This window comes from Pectinophora gossypiella, chromosome 12 (assembly GCF_024362695.1).
Source record: "Pectinophora gossypiella chromosome 12, ilPecGoss1.1, whole genome shotgun sequence".
NCBI lineage: Eukaryota > Metazoa > Arthropoda > Insecta > Lepidoptera > Gelechiidae > Pectinophora > Pectinophora gossypiella.
In genome coordinates this window covers 12,560,410-12,582,653 of record NC_065415.1, presented here as the reverse complement: position 1 = coordinate 12,582,653, position 22,244 = coordinate 12,560,410, and the positions used below count along the sequence as shown (strand labels likewise).

At 37.6% G+C, this 22,244-nt stretch overlaps 1 protein-coding gene and 1 pseudogene across 2 annotated transcripts in view; both read left to right on the top strand.

Annotated features, from left to right (window-relative positions):
• LOC126371258 (organic cation transporter protein-like) overlaps positions 1-21,396 on the top strand; it is a 32,754-nt pseudogene extending 11,358 nt beyond the window's left edge.
• Positions 1-22,244, top strand: part of LOC126371256 (organic cation transporter protein-like) — a 328,816-nt gene that overhangs the window by 43,276 nt on the left and 263,296 nt on the right. The window lies entirely within an intron of this gene.

Below are 22,244 nucleotides of genomic sequence, written 5' to 3'. Positions count from 1 at the left end.
GAAATTTGGGTTCTATGCAGCTTAAAGCACAGTATGGAATTGAAAATAATTAAAAACAAAACTCAAAATTTCATGAATTTTGCGACGGAAAATTCCACTTGATATCAACTCAGAATCATGGCCTGAATCAACCCTCAAAGTTTTCGTTACGACGTCACTAACACCCTGTATAGGCTGTTTATGTCCCTTTATGTCCCTAGTTTGTTGCCAGAATCAAAACTCTTATTATAGTGACAGTTTAAAATGATTATTAATGTATAAAAGTCAAAATTCAAAAATATCTTTATTCAGTAGGTAACATAGTTATACTTTGAATCGTCAATATTTACGTAACGAACGTCTCATCCGAACTACTACAGCTTCTCACAACCTATATAGCCGGGGAAAAGAAGCTGCAAGAAATACCTCGGCACAGGGCCCTAGACGTTCTTTAAAAAAATATATAAAATTGGCTACACCTATGTAGATCATTATACAAGCGCGAGTCAGAGAGAATGCAAAAGAAAAAGTAAGGCATTGATTGCTTGATTTATTCGCGCAATTGAAGACTTGATCAATTGATTTATATTAAAATGCGCGGTAGGTATTTGCAATAGGTCTATCGTCCATTGATCTTTCGAAGTGGTCTGCTTGTTCAAATGTATATTACACAACATAACATAATATTACGTCTGCATCTCCAAAGGGGTAGGATGAGGTAGTAACTATATACTAATACACATTTACTCCTCGCCAGCCATCTATGATTAAGTCCTATGTATAGGGGACGAACCCATGGAATAGAAGAAAGGGAATGGTAAGGCCCTAACGCGCATTTTGTATAAGTACCGCTGTCGCCTGTTCAACCCCACTCAGTTTTACTACTACTTCTGCAAAACAGATAACTACGACAGCTCTACTGCTTCTCAAATTCCATAGCCACTTTACCTGCAATGTATATTTTATGTGATACGCTGCAATTTTTATTATTACTTTTCGTAAGATACTGCATACAAAAGTATTTTTTCGATAAATAGCCGATCATACTAAGGTTTTTAGCTTTCCTGTGATAAGGTGGGATCTCCTTGCATGATAGTCGATATTTGTTTTTTTAGCCCTGCAGGTTATAACGCACAAGACGACCCTTCAATATACTATCGCGGAGCTCCGTGGGTCGTAAGTTTGCGGATGAGTGGAGTGTAAATTGGAAGTATGAAATATTCGGCTCATACTTGTATGGCGAGCGTTTCACGCTCACAAGGCCCTTCCAAGCTCTTTCTAAAATTCCGTGGGAGAACCTATAGCCATTTAACAGGGCACAAATACTGGAAACTACGTGATATCAATTATCTATTAACATTGTTATAATTAATTTGTAGTCAGAAGTGATGAGCGAATTCGTTTAAAGACTTTAATTATTATTTATTACCGCAACATAAAACGACTAGTTACATTAAGATTATTGGGTAAGTTGCTTAAAACCGCAAATTGATTGTACGTATACTAATAGATACTTATTATTACGTCGCCCTATAGTGAAAACCACATAATCTTTTTGAAAAAACACATTCATAGTTTCAATCCAGGTAAGAGACCTCCCACACTAGCGCGTCTCGAGCATCATCGTCGAGCCAGCGTCCGCGCAACGGACACGCGACGTCGACGCCGCAACGACGCGACGCCAGCGCTGGCCAGCGCTGGCCAGCTGCCGAACGTCGAGCGTGCGCGGCGCTTGCGTCGCGTAGCCGCGGCTCTAGTCGCGTACAATCAGTGTGAAAATGGATTCCTTTTACTGTTTCATTTTACTGGTTCATATTACTGATCTAAAAATTAGGTAAACGTTGCGCAGGCGCTGGCGCTCGAAAGACGCTAGTGTGGGGTCTCTTAAAAATCTTGAGACCAATGATTTTTTGAAGAAAATCACATTAGAATGTGTTTGTGACAATAATGTTCAATACAATTCAAATTCAAAAATATCTTTATTCAGTAGGTAACATAGTTACACTTTGAATCGTCAATTTTTACATAACGAACGTCTCATCCGCTTAAAACTACTGCAGCTTCTCACAACCTTTTTAGCCGGGGAAAAGAAGCTGCAAGAAAAACCTCGGCACAGGGCCCTACACGTTAGTCGTTACATGAGCCATGTCAGGGGCCTTTGGCGGTTCAATAGTAACCCTGACACCAGGGTTGATGAGGTTGGTAATCCACCTCACAACCCACACGATAGAAGAACAGTCATACCGCTCATACCAAATGCCATTGCTCCTAGCAATCAATTAATCTGTTGCGACTTGTATTAATTAACTGAATACTGTCCGTCACGAGACTATGTTTTCAACTTATATTGAACGTATAGTCATTTAGATAAATACTTATAATAACACTTTATTATCCGTTTAATAACTTCGATACTGAATAATGTTGATAAACATCTAGACATATAGAGTCATGGAAAAGCGTTTGAATCTTATTTGCACTGTCAGCATTCTGAGCATGATAGGGGACAGGGTACCCCTACATTCTTTATTGCTGTGGGAAACATGTCCCCAGTTTTAAAAATATCATTTTATTTAAAATTTTATAGTTTACTAACATTAGGATGTTTTGTTACTAACAAAGATGAGTCTTGTAACGCGAATAAATATTTTTATTATAAAGTGAAATCTAGAAAATGAAAGTAATTATTAGAAAAACTACTTTTAAGTTGTACATTATGATCGGTTAAGGTCGGTCATTGACCTCACAATGTAGGTACACAGAAGGTACAGAAATTATCATTACCTATTATGGGTAACAAATTCATAATCACGAGAGATTGCTGTCAACGTGGAACATGTTTTCTGCACTTATCTTTATGACGGATTTTAGTGTTTGGAGGGTTATTTGATCAAATTGCACTCGTGCACCCTGTAACTGTAAAATAGCCAAATTCTTTATTTAAAAATTTCAAATATTTGGAATCTTTTTTCAATCTCTATTTTTGAATTTCAAGTAACAAATCGAATTTGGAACCATCATTATACTTCTTTTGTTTGTCACAGCATTATTGAGTTCGTGGGCCCTAATAAAATCTCTTTCTCAACAGATGCAAAGTCCCAGGCTGCGACGATGCGCAATCCACAATAGACCTTCCTAGCTGGTGGCCCTCCGGAGTCGACGCCAAATGCTTCAAGCCTGTGCTAGATGAAGACCATTATAATGCCAACAATCAAACATGCTCCAATACAACATTCCTTGAAGTACTAGAGGAATGTCATGACTGGATATATGAAACCAACAATTCTATTGTTGCTGCGGTAAGTGGGTTTTGCGGTTTATGATTTAAAGTTGTTGATTTAGAAACCGAAGTTCCTAAGTAAGTAGAAGGAGGAAGGAAAGACATTTTTTATAACGTAATGAACTCGCTAGAAAAACACGATTCCTCAAAAATACGCTATCGTTTGATATAAAATAAAATACGCTACTGTTGGCTTGTTCATTCGTAAAATCATTAAAAGTATATTAGATAACTCACAGAACGAAGCAAAAATCTTTTCAAATGTGTGTGTGCAGTATTTTCCTATGTTGTTATTTTTATCAGCAGAATTCATTCAACTTTTACTTTTGTTATTGAAATTGACAAATCCGAATTATACCGTGGTCATATAAGTATTTAGAGCTATTACATACATACATACATAAACTCACGCCTATTTCCCACCGGGGTAAGCAGAGACTATAGAATAGAGCTATTAGAGCTATTATATTAGAGCTATTTATTTTATATTTTATCATTTTTTAAACCAAAATTTGTTTTGTGTTTTGTGCTTATTGTTGAAAGAAAACTTTTTTTTGGTCATAGTTTAATATAAGATGAATGCTTAGGAAAACAAAAATGAGAAGTCTCACAATCAACTTAATCAACTTTGACCTTTATGTATTCAACAAATTGAGATGTGTCCTAGGTTAAAGATGATGAGATTCTGATTACTAAATAAAAACAGATCTAAAACTAACGAAAAATATTTTCGTTTTCCCATTTACTTAACATAGGTATTTATGATTTTTAATCAAGAAAATCGTAATAATGAGTTCGACATTTTATCACGTTTTTGGTTTTTCTATGACGTTACACTCGCCTTTTCTATAGTAATTCCGTGTTTTGTCGTTTAGTAAAAAGTAACTGATTTGACTAGTTGGAAACTATCGTACAATCGATGGTCTATTACGGAAAGCGGTAGCGTGTATGATAATAAACCAATGACTTGAAATTAGGTCACGAAATAGATTGGCAAAGATTACTTATTGCCATTCATAATCTTGGCTCGTGCATATACGAGTAACGCCCGTGAATCAAGTGCACACGTTGCTGGCAAGGGACTTTTTAATTCGTGTGGATTTTACTGTATGTAGTATAGAAAGAACTGCGAGTTGTCATAATGCACGTGTAACCACTTAGATGAAGTATGATGCCCTGTATAGTAATAGTACGTCTATTAATATGCATCTATCTTCTTAGACACGAAATGGTTGCTAAGTTGAAATGTAGCGCATGTTTAGAATAAAAAACTGCATGTTCGTAATCCCTAATGGGGTAGGCAGAGCCAAAACAGTCGGAAGACAACTTGCAGCCTCTTTTGATATGAAGTCCTAAGATAGACATGACGAACAGTTAGGCAATTCAAAAAAGCCCGCATTGAAGCAATTCATCTAAAAAGCAACATTGCTATTTGACATTTTTTTGCATTACGTACTGACTTTTATATGCGCAAATGTTAAATTGCAATATTGTTTTTTTAGATCAATTCCTTCGATGTGGCCGTTTTAACCCCATGCTCATCGCTTATGATCACATCATAAAATATATAATCCCACGGTCGGTTTTTAAGACATTTCCGATTGACCCCAATAAAGAGTTACTGTCAAATATACACGTGCCTAAAATTTTAATAAGTAGCTACTCATTTACAACCGATAGACTTAGATGTATACTCTTAGAAACATTTTGATAGACATACCTATAGGTAGCTATGCAAAATTACTTGGCGTCATCATACCCCATTATGCCGATTGCATTATGCCGATTTTAACAGGGTCCGCTTACCTAACCTGAAGATTTGACAGGTAAAGTGAGAAGCAAGCGTTCGAACAACTGGGCTACCACGACTACGGGTACGGGTCGGGTTTTTTTTTACGTGGCGTAAAAAACTATTTGCATCTCTTCTGGTACGGCATGGAAAAATACATTTTATCTAGCACACGACATTAATTACACCAAAAAAATATTGTTAAGGTTACACGAGATGTTTACTACGTGAAAGTCAAAGTCAAAGTTTCAAATCTTTCCGAACGTAAATTTAAATGTCAATGACTCTTTCTAGAATCTATAAAAAGAGCTGACGACCTTTAATTTGAAATAATATGCAACAGATAGCAGAGGTAGAGCTGCTAATAGTATTATAGAACTTGTTATTTCGCTTATTATTCCATGCATTTATGAAAAGTGCAAAGGCGAAAAGGTATATGACTCCCATTTTTTATTGCGATCGTGTGTACGAAGTCCGCTTGGCTATACTGCAAGGAAAGTGCTTAGAAAACGATTGGTACTTACTCTGTTTTGTACAGCTTATAGTTGTAAGTCGACCGGAGTCCATTCGAAGGCAAAGAAGAGATCTTAGATTCAATGAAGGAGTTTCCAAGCTACGTTCAAATGACTATAACAATATAGATGGCGCTGTACAGTTTTTTCTTCGTTTAAATTTCGAATTTCATGGATAACAGACATAATTTAAATGATCAGGCACAATTACATCTAGGTACCACCATTATTATTCAGATAAAAATAAAGAAAACATTACATAACATAACATAAATAGCCTATATACGTCCCACTGCTGGGCACAGGCCTCCTCTCAATCAACCGGAGAGGGTATGGAGCATAATCCACCACGCTGCTCCACTGCGGGTTGGTGGAGGTGTTTTTACGGCTAATAGCCTGGACCAACGGCTTAACTTGCCCTCCGAAGCACGGAATCAACTTACTTTTTCGGACAATCAGGTGATTCAAGCCTGAAAAGTCCTTACCAAACAAAGGACAGTCTCTCAAAGTAATTTCGACAATGTCCCCATCGGGAATCGAACCCGGACCTCCAGATCGTGAGCCTAACGCTCTAACCACTAGACCACGGAGGCTGTTCAAAGAGAACATTATGTGATCCAAATATTAGGCAACAATTATTTTCATACATGCTTCTACCATTACATTGTATTTTGGAATAATTATGTAGGTACCCGAGTAATGAGAAAATAGATAATTATCACGTTAAAATTGTACAACGCCATCTATATGGTTTTTCGTGAACGAAGCCTGGAAAGTCCCTCACTGATGAGTATATCGATCTTTTCGACAATATGAATAAAATGTATAAATGAATGTATATGTATGAATATAATATAAAATGTGTCTATTGTTTTATTTTACGTATCTGCGCGCTACACTGCAGCTGTACAAATGTACCATATCCTTTGCCGAAGGTAGTCTGGAAGAGATCGCTCTTAGCGATAAGGCCGCCTTTGCCCACCTTAGAATAAGTTTATCCTGTAAATGTTTTGTGAATTTGTGTGCAATAAAGTGTTTTTATTATTATTATTATTATGAACGAAGATAAAAAATATTTATAGAGGTTACTCCACTTTCGTATGATCTAAATACTATGTTAGCGTTATATTTTCTCTTAGTAGCAGGACGCAATTTTCTATATCAGTTACAAATAAATCTCTAACATAAGTGGAACAAAGATAATTTTTAAAAGTAAACACTCAAACATGAAGTCAGGACGTCGAACCCAATTTAGTTAAGTTGATATGTCAAATCAAGATACACAAAGGTTCATATTTATTTTATTAGCGGACGTGAATCCTTTATGGAAGAGTATTTAAACTTGATTACATCACATACTATAGTATACTACATATAATTATAAATTTTATTTAGATAACAACAGCTTATAAAACAGAACATTTAACAAAGTGTTAGATTAATTATACAGTCATTATGATCAGACTTTTAGCTAAGCTATAATATACAGGGTGTTAGTGACATCGTAACCAAAACTTTGAGGGATGATTCAGGCCATGATTCTGAGTTGATATCAAGTGGAATTTCCTGTCGGAAAATTCAAGAAAATGTTTGTGTTGTTTTAATTATTTTGAGTTCCATACTTTCGCGTTTACATACATTAAGATTCAAGACCTGATTCATCCCCCTCAGTATTCGTTACGATGTCACTAACATCCGTTCTATATATAATTACATATACACATTGCATGTTTATAAATACCTACATAAAGTCACGCCGCTGCCTAATGGGATGGGAAGAGCCACAAGTAGTCATAAGACAACTTGGAGCCACTTTTGGTAGAAAGTCCTAGAACGGATATTATGAACCATGATGATAATAATATGATGAACTATTGGATGATAGGTGATCAGCCCATCACACATTATAGTTGCCCATCATGTTAAAATTCTGAAATTCTGTCTCTATTCGTGTCTCTCACGTCACCTGAATAAGATGTTATTTCGTATCATTCCATTTTCTCATAGAGATTTAATTTATAGTTGCAATAAAATCATAAAGATAGTAGAGGCAGTTTATTTTGGTCTGTAGTAAGTAAACTCAAATACAAAATCTAGTTCTAGAATACTTTTTATCACCGGATGTAGTCCAGCTACTCAAGACTTAAGATTATTTCTCACCTTTATGGCATCATAATATATAACTTGGAAACAGATAATGTGTAAACAGTTGGCATTAAAAGTAAGATAATGAACCGTCTGACGTCACAGACTTACCTATTTTGTTTTAACAATTTCTTTGAGGTTGTTGGCAAGTAAACAAAATATGAAGACGTAGGGGCTTTTGGCGGGAAAGTGAACGACATGCTAGCTTCCTTCCTTGATAATCTAAATAATTAATACGAAGTGGTGTTTTATGGTTAATTAAAAAAATTGTTGGATAACATTTGCGATAGCAAAGGGTACCTACCTATCTATTTTCGAATCGTGGCAAGAAGCCGCTTCATAACTCGAAAGTTTATAAATGCGGACTTTTGAGTTAATTCGTTTAGGGTTCAGAGTAGGAGTCTGCTCCGAGTGCGGGGCCTTAAGTTTAATTATACATCGTCACCTTTCATCATTTCATTATTCATCATCAAGAAAAAAAATACATAAGACTTGGCTGTATGGGCATAGTTCCCTTTGCCTTGCCCTTCCGGGGAAACCAAAACAAAAATTAATGAAGACGGTAGGAGATTAAATTTGCAAGGTATCTATTAAGCATAACATAAGCTAAGGACTTTATTCCAATGGGGTAGCCAGAGGTACATCTATCAGAAGATAAAACTAAGTACCCACTCCTCACCGAGCTTTCTGTTAAATCATCGTGATAGGTGAGCCGTATCTACGTCATATAACTGCCTATATACGTCCCACTGCTGGGCACAGGCCTCCCCTCAATCAACCGGAGGGGGTATGGAGCATACTCCACCACGCTGCTCCACTGCGGGTTGGTGGAGGTGTTTTTTACGGCTAATAGCCGGGACCAACGGCTTAACGTGCCCTCCGAAGCACGGAATCATCTTACTTTTTCGGACAATCAGGTGATTCAAGCCCGAAAAGTCCTTACCAAACAAAGGACAGTCTCACAAAGTGATTTCGACAATGTCCCCATCGGGAATCGAACTCGGACCTCCAGATCGTGAGCCTAACGCTCTAACCACTAGACCACGGAGGCTGTTATCGTATCGCCGTCTATAACGAGCCAACCTAGTTCGGTACCGGGGTTCAAACCCGCGCACCCCATTTGAGAAGCAAGTCGATGTACCAGAAGACCACAATCAAATTAATTACAGCAGCTTTCAGCTTGTGTGTACAGTAAGAGATAAAGTAATATAAAAACGTTCTCATGTGATTTTATTTTTTACAGTCTCATTCCTAATATTTACAACAATAATATTAATATTGATGCGTACTACTTGGTGTGATTAAAATGATTATGCAGAACAAATATTGTTGAAAGATTAACTAATACAAACTTAGCATAACGAATTCCATGTTGTCTAGTCAAACTTGATAAAGACAATAAAGAGAGTTTGTTAATAGATTAGCAAATACTTACAAATAATAAACTCACGACTATATCCCAATTGGGATAGGCAGATGCACATCCATCTTTTTTTTTTGACGTGACTTATTGTCGATTTGCCGCAAGGCTCTCACCCGGTACAACGTTTAAAACAACAGGCCTGAAGGTGCCCAGTTGGGCGCAAACCTCGGCTCAGGGCGTCGTCTGAGAGGAAAATAGCGAGAGAGAAAATAGCGATAAGCGCTCAATGAGGGAAATCGTCAACCACGCCGGCGGGGTCGGTATAGGGGTTGTAATCACATCCATCGCGAGATGAATTAAGTACCCACACCTCTCCGAGCTTTCTGTTAGACCAGCGTGATAAGTGGTAAACCGTATCGCCGTCATATGTAATGGTCGAGCCAACTGTGTTAGTTAAATAAGTAATAGATATAAAAAGAAATCGCAATTGGTCATTATTAGGCCTGAGTACTATAGGGACCCACACAGTTTGGGCACATTACCCTAACAAAATGTCAATATTAATATTTTAATAATACTAAGCTCATTTAAGAAATATAAAAAACACTTTGCATAGGTACCGGTTACCCAATTCTCACAATACAATACAAATACACTTTATTGCACCAAAATAAAAATAAATAATTACAAAAAAAGACCGCCACTCGCGCAATGAGACTATTGTAAAGTGGTATCTTATTGAAATATGATCACTAATTGTACTCCACCAATTGTAACGATCTCCGTGGTTCAATGGTTGAGCGTTGGGCGAATCCCGGTGGGGACATACAACAAAAATTACTTTGTGATTCCTCGTTTGGAGGACATTACAGGCTGATCACCTGATTGTCCGAAAGTAAGATGTTCCGTGCTTCGGAAGGCACGTTAAGCAGTTGGTCTTGGTTACTTACCGATGTAAGTATGTAGTCGTTATATGAGTCATGTCAGGGGCCTTTGGCGGCTGAATCAACACTGAAACCAGGGTTGATGAGGTTGGTAATCCACTTCACATTCCACACGATAGAAGGAGGCTAATTGTACTGAACTGAGAAGATGAGGTTAGGGGGTCAGGTTACTACTTATATAGGAATCCCAATAGACAAATTCTTTAATCTAGTTCTATAGACTAGATATTTGGTTTTTCTTTAGCTCAGATTATAGCCAAACGAGATCCGGTTCCTTATACACCAATGACGCAATAACTATATAGACAAATATCATAAATAAATATAACTAATAGTTATTTATAGATGTGAAAGTGTGTTTTGTTATGTAATAATGGTGCTGATTCCTGTACAGACCATCTAATTTTATTTTAACTTATACCTGTCTTTTTCTTATCCGCCGAAAAGGAAAGGGACGAGTAATCGATAAGCTTAAATTTATGGAACACACGTCAATTTTAGGCAGGATTTTTAAAAACCCTCCCAATATTGGCCTATAACCCGACAGAATTAACACAGCACACGTCAAACGGGTTACATACCAGCAAGATGCCTATTTTATTCGTCCGGGTTATTCTATATTTTAAAATTGAGTTCGGTCAACCGTCCCTTCCCTTTTCGACGTAATGTAACTTAAATAAAATTAGGAGGTGTCTGCAGGAATCGGGGCCAATAGGGGTTATAGTTCTAGTTTGAAAAAGTAAATACACCTTGTAAAATGAGTTTCAAATGCCAGAATATCGAAATAAAAATTAATTAAGCTTCAAAAATGTCTTAAGCCTAATACGTACGGTTCAATAACGAGTACATAATAAGTATCCATGTAAAGATCAAAATCCATCTATCCATTATATCTAACGTAGCTGTAGGATGTTTTCTGGTTGCTTGCATTATTATTATTACTAGCCCATTTGATCCTACTGCTGGGCAAAGACCTCCTCGTGTCTTTCCACAAGACACATTCTGGGAGCTCTGTCCCCTTCGTATAATTCGATTTCTAGCTCAGACTCTACAAAGATCCACAGACTAGACTCAGAATGCTAGGTGAGGTGTGGGTACTTCTAACTATCCCAGTTGTGAGCTTAGATATGTTGTTATGATGCCGTTTTTTATAAGGTCCGCTTACTTAACCTGAAGATTTGACATGTCCATTTTACAGAAGCAACGGCCTGTTTGGTCTCCGACCCACGAAAGGGAATACCAGCCTAATAGGTCAGGCCACGTACCTTTGAAACACATTCTTTTCCTCACGTTTCGTCACGTTGTTTTCCTTCACCGCTGAGCACTTGATAATTTATGATCCAAACGATTTCGAAAATCATAGGTTTAGGCTCGCGCTGGATTCCAACCTGCGACCTTACAGTGACAGATAAGCGTTCTTCCAACTTGGCTACTACGGCTCCCTCTCCTACCTCCCGTACGTTGTTATGTCACCCAAGTTGTAAAATGCCTCCTTCTTTTCAGCTGAACCTGGGTTGTCAGTCATGGAAAGCAACCTTGGTGGGAAGCATACACAACACTGGTATGATCGTATCCATGCTGTTCGCTGGGTGGATATCTGACAAGTAAGGTGACCATGCTATTCACATATTTGTATAGACCACTCCTGCGCAAATACCAATAGAAAGTATTTTCTCTCCTTGTGAGTCATTAGTTATGTCCTTTAAATATCGAACGTTTATTTTTCAGTCTATATCTATTTATAGAAAACTTATAATAATAATATTTGCATAAATAATAAATTATTTTTCTTATTTCAATATTTGTAGAGGTAGAATAGAGTTCAAATCATTGTCATCCTCATCTGTAAAGACCATTCGCTGTTTTATATTTAAATAGTATTCCACGAAGTGATTAGTGATATTTTCTAAGAATAAGAAGTATTCTCGTCTTGTTTTAAACACATATTTGCGTACGTTAGAGCTTTTAAAACCGTCTGTAATATCAACTGAAAAAATGTAAACACTAAAGTCACGTTATAACTTTTGCCGATCATTTTGGTGAATATACCAAATTAATTGCGTCAGAGAATTCGCAAACAAGACCTTATGCGTAATAACTTTGTACTTATTATTGTTTTCTCTTTCAGAATTGGGAGAAAGCCGACGATAATAATTTGCTCAGTTGGCGGCGCAGTGGGAGTCATAAAAATATTTTTAAATGACTACTACGCGTACTTGGGTGTAGAATTTCTAGAATCGCTACTAGCATCGGGTCTTTACACAGTTGCTGTGGTCCTACGTAAGTTTGCAAATTCCAAGGTCTTTTATGAAAAGTGCCTATTAAGTAAAACGTATTTTATTACCAGAGGCATATGATGAAATTTTAATAACTCTAGACTTCGCTTATCCGACTGGTTTCGAATGTCAAAGGAGACTGTACACGCAAAATAGTACAGTACCTACTTACCTTACGATGTAATTCATATTCATTACATACTTACTAACATTAGGTACCTAGGCACTGAATGTTACATTAAATCGATTAATTTCTAAACAATACAAAATAGTACGGCTTGTTAATATTGACTCTTCATCACCTATTATTTGATGAGAAGTAGTTTTAACAGGATCAATATGTAACTCATATTTTTTATATAATATATAAGCTTACGACTAAATCCCAATAGGATTAGTCAGAGGTTCAACCACCGCAAGATGAACTAAGTACCCACACCTCATCGAGCTTTCTGTTCTTATATATTTATGACGTAAATTAATATGAGTTTAATGTTGTTACAGTGATAGAAGTTGGTGGAGAATCCAAAAGAGTAATGGCAGGAGTCATATTCTCTTACGCGGTGTACGTAGGAGAAGTAGCGTTTGCCTTTATAGCGATGGGCTTAAAATATTGGAAGTCACTCATATTAGTCGTGTACTCCCCTCTAATACTGTTCATAGTCTACTGCTTAATATTAAGAGAGAGTTCCAGGTGGCAAATGCTTAGAGGAAAGATGAGCGGAGCTAAAGACACGTTCAAATGTGTAGCCAAAATGAACAAACTAGACATTACATCAAAAGAAATAGAGGAAATGAACGACGAAGACTGAATGTGGAGATACAAGAAGAGAAGGAGAATATAAAAGATATATTGGGTTCGAAAGAGATAATGGTACGTCTGGCAGTGACGTCGTTTTGTTTCTTCACGTCGAGTTTCCTGTACTACGGGATGGTGGTTCATTCTGTATTGCTGCCGGGGAATAAGTACACCAACTTTGTGTTGGCGTCGGTGACTGCCTTCCCTGGAGACATGCTCGCGTTCTACACGTTCAACAAGTTTGGGAGAAGGATCACGCTACAGTACGGATACTTCGCGAGCGCCGTGTTCCTAATAGCGCAGACCTACTCGCCAGAATGTAAGTAGATATTCAAATGCTAGAAACCGCCAACTGGTACCTATTTAAATGTAAATTAGTTTGAAATGCAACAGCTACATTGGTAATAAGAACTTAAGAACCGGGGCGTTTCTGATTGGAATGGTGCGAAACTGGTAATTTTATTTTTCCTTGACTCGCCATAATCAGGTGGTTTGATTGAGGAAAATGAAAAGAGAAAATATAGAGACAGGTAAAACCAACGTGTTTGTGTTTACTCCAAACGGGGTGACTGAACTGTTGAAAAACAAACAATTTGGACAGTAACTGTTTTATTTAATTAGAGGCGAATTTCGACCATCTGTTTCACCTCCAGACGTTGCAAGATAAGTAAAATATTGTTTAGGTATTAGATGGTTCATTGTACAGGGTACAAAAGTACCTACAGTAAGGAAAATCTAATGACAGCATAACAGCTAACTCATAATGCCAATCAAAATGATCATAAAATAAGTATTTATTTATAAAATCAATAGTCGATAATCCTACGTGTGTCTTTGTTTCATGATTTGAAACGCGCGTCTCAAAATGACAATAGTTCTGAATTATTTAGAGCAAAGTTCAGGGTTTTACAGAGTTTTTGCAACTTTAGCCAAGTATTTTACTAATACACGAGTCTTTCGACGAAATGTCCGCCTGTAATTTTTAAACATCATACTGGGCCGTTTCCAGTATCTACTAACTACACTATCTAAGGCCTGTGGAAAATTAATGGTATGGGGCCGCTTACCGATTCGAACAGGCCTTAAATTATAAATACGTTATAGCGACCACGCTATAAAGTATTAATATGCATTGTTTTAAGTTTACGCGGTTATTATCATAATTAAAGCACATAATAACGGGTTCTTAACGCGTTTAAATGGGGATATCGGGAGTCTCATATCCGCAATTTAAACGCGGCAAGAACCCGTTATTATGTGCTTTAACTATGATAAAGTATTAATAGCCGTAGTGTTACAAATAGTAACATAATGGCCCCGATTCCTGCAGACATCTCTTAATTTTACTTTAAGTTATACCTGTCATTTTCTTATCCGCCGAAAAGGAAAGGGACGGATGATTGACAGCTCTTAATTTTAGGAAGAATGAGTAAATAAATGAATAACCCGGGCGAATTTTTAGACGGTTGTTTTAGATTTGTGCTTAAAATTGACGTGTGTTCCATAAATTTTATGCTTGTCGATTACCCGTCCCTTTCCTTTTCGGCGGATAAGAAAATGACAGATATAACCTAAAATAAAATTAGATGGTATTTACAGGAATTAGCACCATTATGTATCAACGAAAGTCACTAGTTCGAATCCTGGCTTTAGCTCTAAACCACTGAATTCGACTTTAGAGTTTGAATTCATGTTTGGCTTACAGATAATTGTTATAGATGTAGAGGTGACACAAAACATTTTCTTTTTTCTATTCAACTTATTTATGTATTTTTATAAAGAAAAATGTAATAATAAGTGCGACATTTCATATGACATCACAGTTGCTTTTTCATACAAATCCCATAGCAGTTTCGTGTTTTGACGTTTAGCAAACTGATTTGACTAGTTGAAAACTCAAAACTATTCTTCATGCTTGGAAAGATAAGCAGTTCACGTTAACGTGTTCTGTTTTTTATTCACTACCAGTCCAGAATAGAAGCACACCTAGACTCAGGTGTCTAGTAACGGTTCTGAACGTTACTCTTACTATATCTTATGCCAAGTCTCTCTCGCGATTCACGATCTGCGACTAATATTAGATAGGTATTTAAAAATAACGGTTCAAGGCTGGAATGGACAGGCATTTACTAGTTCCTTACCCACCTTTGGCCGCATCGTCATTTATCATCAGGTGGCACGGAGTAACGCCAATCTTTTTTTTACAAAAAAAAAAAACAAAAAAAAAAAAACAGGCAAGTGGGAGTCGCACTTGCGCTCAAACGGTTTCGTATACATAAAGCCAGCATATTCCGATCGGGGTGGTCAAAGCCACGAATCACAAAGCCTATCAACCTTTTTTATAAATTTCGACGTGACTTATTGTAGATTTGCCACAAATGGCATTAACTACTTGGCCGGATAAATGGGGGGCGCTGTGGGCTTCCACCCGGTAAATAAAATTACCAACTGCAGTCACACTCATGATATTCAATTCAAGATGAGATGGATGATGCATCGAATGGTGACAGGGTTATCCATCATTTTAGAAGGATATTTGCAGCCACACTTGAAGAGGGAAGAATAACATCGTCAGGAAATTCACATTCCCGAGAAATGCGTTTTGGAGGTATGTGACTAACTTGTAATGGGCTGGTTTTCGCTTCGCGGGCTTTTGCCCTGAAATTTTGTTCAGACAGGCAGTCGCTTCTGTAAAAAACCGGATCTGTTGAATCTTCAAATTAGTTGCTTACGTAACCTGAAGATTCGACAACCCATCCCAGAGATTCGTTATCTTATTTTGTGAAATATCCGCTTGGATACTTTAACAGATGGGATAACGCTTAGGAGATGATGATGATGATGATTGGCAACCACATTGTAGTTAGGTTATACAAAGACGCTTTTGTCAGATAGTCGGTCCACTACAATAAATAAAAAAGAAATGTACTTACTTTACATTATTTACTCTGATCGCAATGAATGGTCTATTATACCGATATTTCACGGTTTAATTATGATAAGTAGTATTTAAGTATTTCCACAGCTTGGAATATACTTGAAATACAGAGACACGCGTAAGATAAAATTCCTTGAAAAAAAAGCAATAAAAGGTTATTAATGGAAAAGGTGAAAACGGTAAGGTGTATTTTTTTTTGCTAAAAAGGTATAAGTATAAAGTGTTAAGTATTGTTCTTGCGTAAGAATTCGATTCATACTTGACATACATACTTAACGTGCATTGACAAAAAAAGGAATTTACAGCTTTTAAGTACAAGGATATCCCTACGGACTGCGAATTATCGTTTACAAAGTAGGCAAAACATAATATCCACATGCATTGCTGTAATATACATTAGCACACTATAATTGTATTAGATAGGTTTTTTCTTCATATTTAAGTTTTTTGTTGTCAGTTTTATCTAGCCATAGAGGCAGCCAATCAGCTCGCGACACCAAACACTTCAGAACCCCGATACCGACCCCGCCGGCGTGGTCGACGATTTCCCTCATTCAGCGTTTATCGCTATCGACCCACTAGGGTCGATTAATCCTTTCAATATTCTTCCTCTCAGACGACGCCCTGAGCCGAGGTTCGCGCCCAACTGGGCACCCTCAGGCCTGTTGTCTTAAACGTTGTACCGGGTGAGAGCCTTCAGCGCTCCCCATTCGTCCGGCCAAGTAGTTAATGCCATCTGCGGCAAATCTACAACAAGTCACGTCAAAAAAAAAAGTTGTCAGTTTTATCAAAGTCATCATTGTTTCTTTTGTCAATAGGCTCCTATATAATTGGCGCCCATAGTTCTTGGCTTGCTCTTTACAATAGGTACCTACATGATATCGAGCCGTACGTGATTTGATATTTTATCATACAAGTACCAACCTCATCAACCCTGGTGTCAGGGTTACTATTGAGCCGCCAAAGGCCCGTCCACCTCACAACCCACACGATAGAAGAAGATCATACAAGTTAAAGAGCTGTAGATATTAATATCTATTTAAAATTTCTATATAAAAAAAATAATATAAAGACGAAAGTCTTGTTTTATAATAAATCTGAGTAAGATTGGTTTTAGGATTAAAATTAAGTGTTATCTCTTTAATACGAGTTTTAAATGGAGTGGACCGTAACGAGTTCTATTTAAATATTCTGGAGAGTTTAAACAAGCATCTAATATTTATCACTTAGCACAGTACCAACCCGTAACTGGCACTTAAAAGTAGATCTGCACGTTCTTGACCTCGATGCTATATACCTACTACGTCGAATCCAAGTACTTAAACATTTATGAACCTACCTATTACTTAAGTATTTAGATATTCTACTACTACCGAAACTTGATGGTAGGGCTGGCAGAGGAAGACCGAGAAGGACTTACGGACTTACGATGACCAAATTGGAGATGTCCTAAGAAAAGGTTTAATACGATCTACTCTGAACCGGCGTGCGTGTATGAAGCGATTGATGAATGTGGAGGAAGCAAGAGAAGTGTGTCAGGATCGAAGCAAATGGAATTCTATAGTCTCTGCTTACCCCGGTGGGAAATAGGCGTGAGTTTATGTATGTATGTATGTTAGATACTTTCTATATTAAATCGATCTATATTAAGCCTTTAAACTGCAGGAGCAGAGTGTGTGCTTTGACCAAAAAACGTAGCGAACCATACGACTTCCTATCTACGTAGATAACATTCGCTACGTCTATATCTATATTAATTCGCGTGGCGCGGCTGTCGTGTTGGGAGGGCAAGGCGTCTTATTTTGTAGGATAAGACCGGTCGCACTTTAAATACTTGGTCCTTGCTTTAACGTTATGCCGGCTAGTTTGACTTAAGTCACAGACTAATAAAGTTTTTGGCACCTTAATTTCACATTTGACAGGTTTCCAATGTTGCCATTTTAGATATTATTCAATAGTCCATTAAATGTATTCGTTTTATTCAAAGACTTGGATTTATTAAACTTTACAGCAACTGGTACTTGGATACCCTGATGATCCTTAATCAGCTCAGTCACCCTTATACTTCTAATCACCCAGCTACCAATACAATAATCCAGAAGACTGCTGTATTTGGTTGAAGAGACATTGTAGAGTCATGCATGAGCAATGTAATGTACCCACTTTAGGACTCTGTCGCACTAACATATTTGACATTTAGTGCGACTTAAAAAGTTAATGTGACATGGTACCAAAGTGTATACAGGGTGGCCCAGAAGTTCAGGTTCAAAATGAAAAATTAGATAGAGGGGCTCATTAGCTACCAGAAACACCCCCATGTATGTTCAGCAATTATTTACGGTTTAGGAGATATGACCCATTTTGTACCTTTTTCTAGATTTTCTACCTTACTTCAGAAATAATCATTTTGTCGCTATCCCTTTCTTAATAATTATTTTATTTTACTTCACAACTATGCCTAAGGCTGTGTACCGCTCAATCAAAGATAAATCAAAGTCAAATCAAAAATAAAAAAAAAGTTATCGGAAGTCAAAGTGAGAATTCGACCAAAATTGTTACAGTTGTTAAAATTTCGCCGAAGAATAATAAACACATGAGATTGTCATGGACCCTGAAAGTATTTCTAAAAACTGCTCCATTTAATAGGCTTTTAGAAACATCCAAAAAAAGTACCCTTAATACGGGCAAAAAACTAAGTAATTTGACCTCAAATATTGCAAGACAGACAGATATGAAGGAAAATTTGACATTCTCATACAATGTAGCTGCTTCTTTCTAACGTTGTTAAAGGTGCTCAAAGACAGATTTTATTTTAGTATCCAATAGTATGAATCACCAACAGTGTTTGGGGATAACATTTTCCTTGAAATCTACCTATGTACCTTCATTAAAATACAAATACCAAAAGTGACTGCAAGTTTTGTCTTCGGATTGTTGCTATGTCTACCCTGTTAGCGATTATAAGCGTGATTTTTATTTACTTTTAACTGAAAATGTGTCTTTGAGCACCTTTAACAACGTTAGAAAGAAGCAGCTACATTGTATGAGAATGTCAAATTTTCCTTCAAATCTGTCTGTCTTGCAATATTTGAGGTCAAATTACTTAGTTTTTTGCCCGTATTAAGGGTACTTTTCTTGGATGTTTCTAAAAGCCTATTAAATGGAGCAGTTTTTAGAAATACTTTCAGGGTCCATGACAATCTCATGTGTTTATTATTCTTCGGCGAAGTTTTAACAACTGTAACAATTTTGGTCGAATTCTCACTTTGACTTCCGATAACTTTTTTTTTTATTTTTGATTTGACTTTGATTTATCTTTGATTGAGCGGTACACAGCCTTAGGCATAGTTGTGAAGTAAAATAAAATAATTATTAAGAAAGGGATAGCGACAAAATGATTATTTCTGAAGTAAGGTAGAAAATCTAGAAAAAGGTACAAAATGGGTCATATCTCCTAAACCGTAAATAATTGCTGAACATACATGGGGGTGTTTCTGGTAGCTAATGAGCCCCTCTATCTAATTTTTCATTTTGAACCTGAACTTCTGGGCCACCCTGTATAATGTGTTTACATATTAATGCTCGTGACCGTACTCAATAGGTACTTTATTCGGGGAGGCTTCATAATTATTATTCAGTTTTTTATGGGATTGTTTTCGAAAGTAAATGTGATGTTGTAATGGAACTATGAACTATCTTTATTACCAATCAGAACGTCCTGGTTCTTTCGATACCTACTGTAAAAATATTGTCATAATTTATTTATTACAAGCAAATTTTTTTTTACAAGCAAATTAAATTTTGCCAATTGGATATTCTATTAAGCCCCCGTAGCATGCGGCCCCCGTATCACGTGCTATCTACGCGCCAACTCTATTAGCTAGAAAAAAACAATTATTTTGGCTCATTAATTAGATGACTTTAAACGGGTGCTCTGTTGTTACGGGCATTATAATAGTTGTTGTTTTAGTATCAACTATGATCTGCGAAATTGACTGATGAAATCATCTCACTCAACAGCGATATCCTGGCTGAAAGTTGCTCTGTTCCTGCTGGGCAAGTTGGGTGTGGTGGTGTGCTTTACGGGCATCTACACGTACAGCCTGGAGCTGTTCCCCACCAGCGTGCGAGGCTCGTTGGTCGGCTGCGGCAACACGGCGGCTAGGATCGGCAGCATGCTGGCGCCGCTCACGCCGCTACTGGTGAGTTATCTATCTCATCTACACGTACAGCCTGGAGCTGTTCCCCATCAGCGTACGAGGTTCGCTGGTCGGCTGCGGCAACATGGCGGCTAGGATCGGCAGCATGCTGGCGCCGTTCATGCCGCTACTGGTCAGTCCTCTATTTTATCTACACGTACAACCTGGAGCTGTTCCCCACCAGTGTGTGAAGGTCGCTGGTCGGCTGCGGCAACATGGCGGCTAGGATCGGCAGCATGCTGGCGCCGCTCACGCCGCTACTGGTGAGTTCTCTATCTCATCTACACGTACAGTCTGGAGCTGTTCCCCATCAGCGTACGAGGTTCGCTGGTCGGCTGCGGCAACATGGCGGCTAGGATCGGCAGCATGCTGGCGCAGTTCATGCCGCTACTGGTCAGTCCTCTATCTTATCTACATGTACAGCCTGGAGCTGTTCCCCATCAGCGTACAAAGTTCGCTGGTCGGCTGCGGCAACACGGCGGCTAGGATCGGCAGCATGCTGGCGCCGCTCACGCCGCTACTGGCGAGTATTCTGTACAGCTAAGTACATTCACAAGTTAGACAATAAATCCTTGGTGTGGTTTCACAGGCTATTCATAATGCGCAAAAGTTCTCGATAAAGCTGGGCTTTGGACTTTCCCGGTTGTATAAATGGGTATGGTAGAAATGTCCCAACTGTTACGATAGCAGAGTTCTTGGGAAAAAAACAGAACTCACTTTACTTACATTAAGTGTCATTGAAGAAAACTCTCTTCTTCAATATAAAACAACTCTCTTGTTCACTCTTGGATGCTCCACGATGACCTGCATGGGCTCACAAAACATTTTGATAAAGATGTTTGAATGTGTTGTTCCAGGTAACGCAATTGACAGCTCTCCCGTCGATTCTGTTTGCGTCTACCGCCGTCGTCTCCGCTTTGCTCCTGACCTTCACCCCTGAAACGAAGACCTTGCCCATGTTCGACACTATTGCCCAAATCGATGCCCATGAGACTAAAGTGTCTACTCACTTGTAATTCGCTTAGGAAAGTATTAAATCATTTATTTAAAATTAAAAGTATTTTTAGTAATCTAAGATATTGTTATGAACACATTAGTTTTATTTTTGTAAAGTAATTAAGTGTCTGTCTGATTTAGTTTTGCAAAGGCAACAGAAAAGAATGACATTAAGTTTTTTTATATAAAAGAATATGCATTAAAAATAATATTCACAAAGAAAAAACATTTATAAAAGTTTTTTCTTAAAGAAGCACCGTAGTGGAGACGTGGTGGAACATTCTTCGTTCCCCTCCGGTTGATTGAGGGGAAGCCGGTGCCATAGAATAAGTAATACTTAATACCTGTGCCCAACAGTGGGACGACATTAGGTTAATGTTTATGTAAACTTATATATAGATAATATTTTACTGTGTGGAATAGCTCTAACTTAAGGGTGATAAATAGATAAATAACCAGCCACAACTAAAGCATACTCCTTGAACCGCCGCTTTATCTGATGGGTCACACACACAAACATTATGTATAGCGTCAAGTTTTTTATACATACAAACAACCTTTATACGTCCCACTGCTGGGCACAGGCGTCCCCTCAATCAATTGGAGGGGATACGGAATACACTCCTCCACGCTACTTCACCAGATTGTCCAAAAAGTAAGATGATTCCATGCTTCGGAGAGCACGTTAAGCAATCGGTCCCGGCTATTAGCTGTAAAACACCTTCACCAACCCGCAATGGAAGATTTTTTTTACACGACTATAAAAAAAATATCTGCTAATTAATTATTCCGCCGAGTTGTGGCTTTATCACATCAAAATAATAATATGAACTTTATTATGTAAGTAAACTGTAGTGTTGATGTTGAGCTAGGTGAGAATAAATTTACTCAATACATCCAGTTTGTTCCAAAAATAAGCTAGCAATTTTATATTAAAATAAAACTTAAAAGCCATAAAGCTATAATAAGCAAAACATAATAAAAACCCGTTTTAGATAAAACAGAAGCAAATGTTTTTATTTTT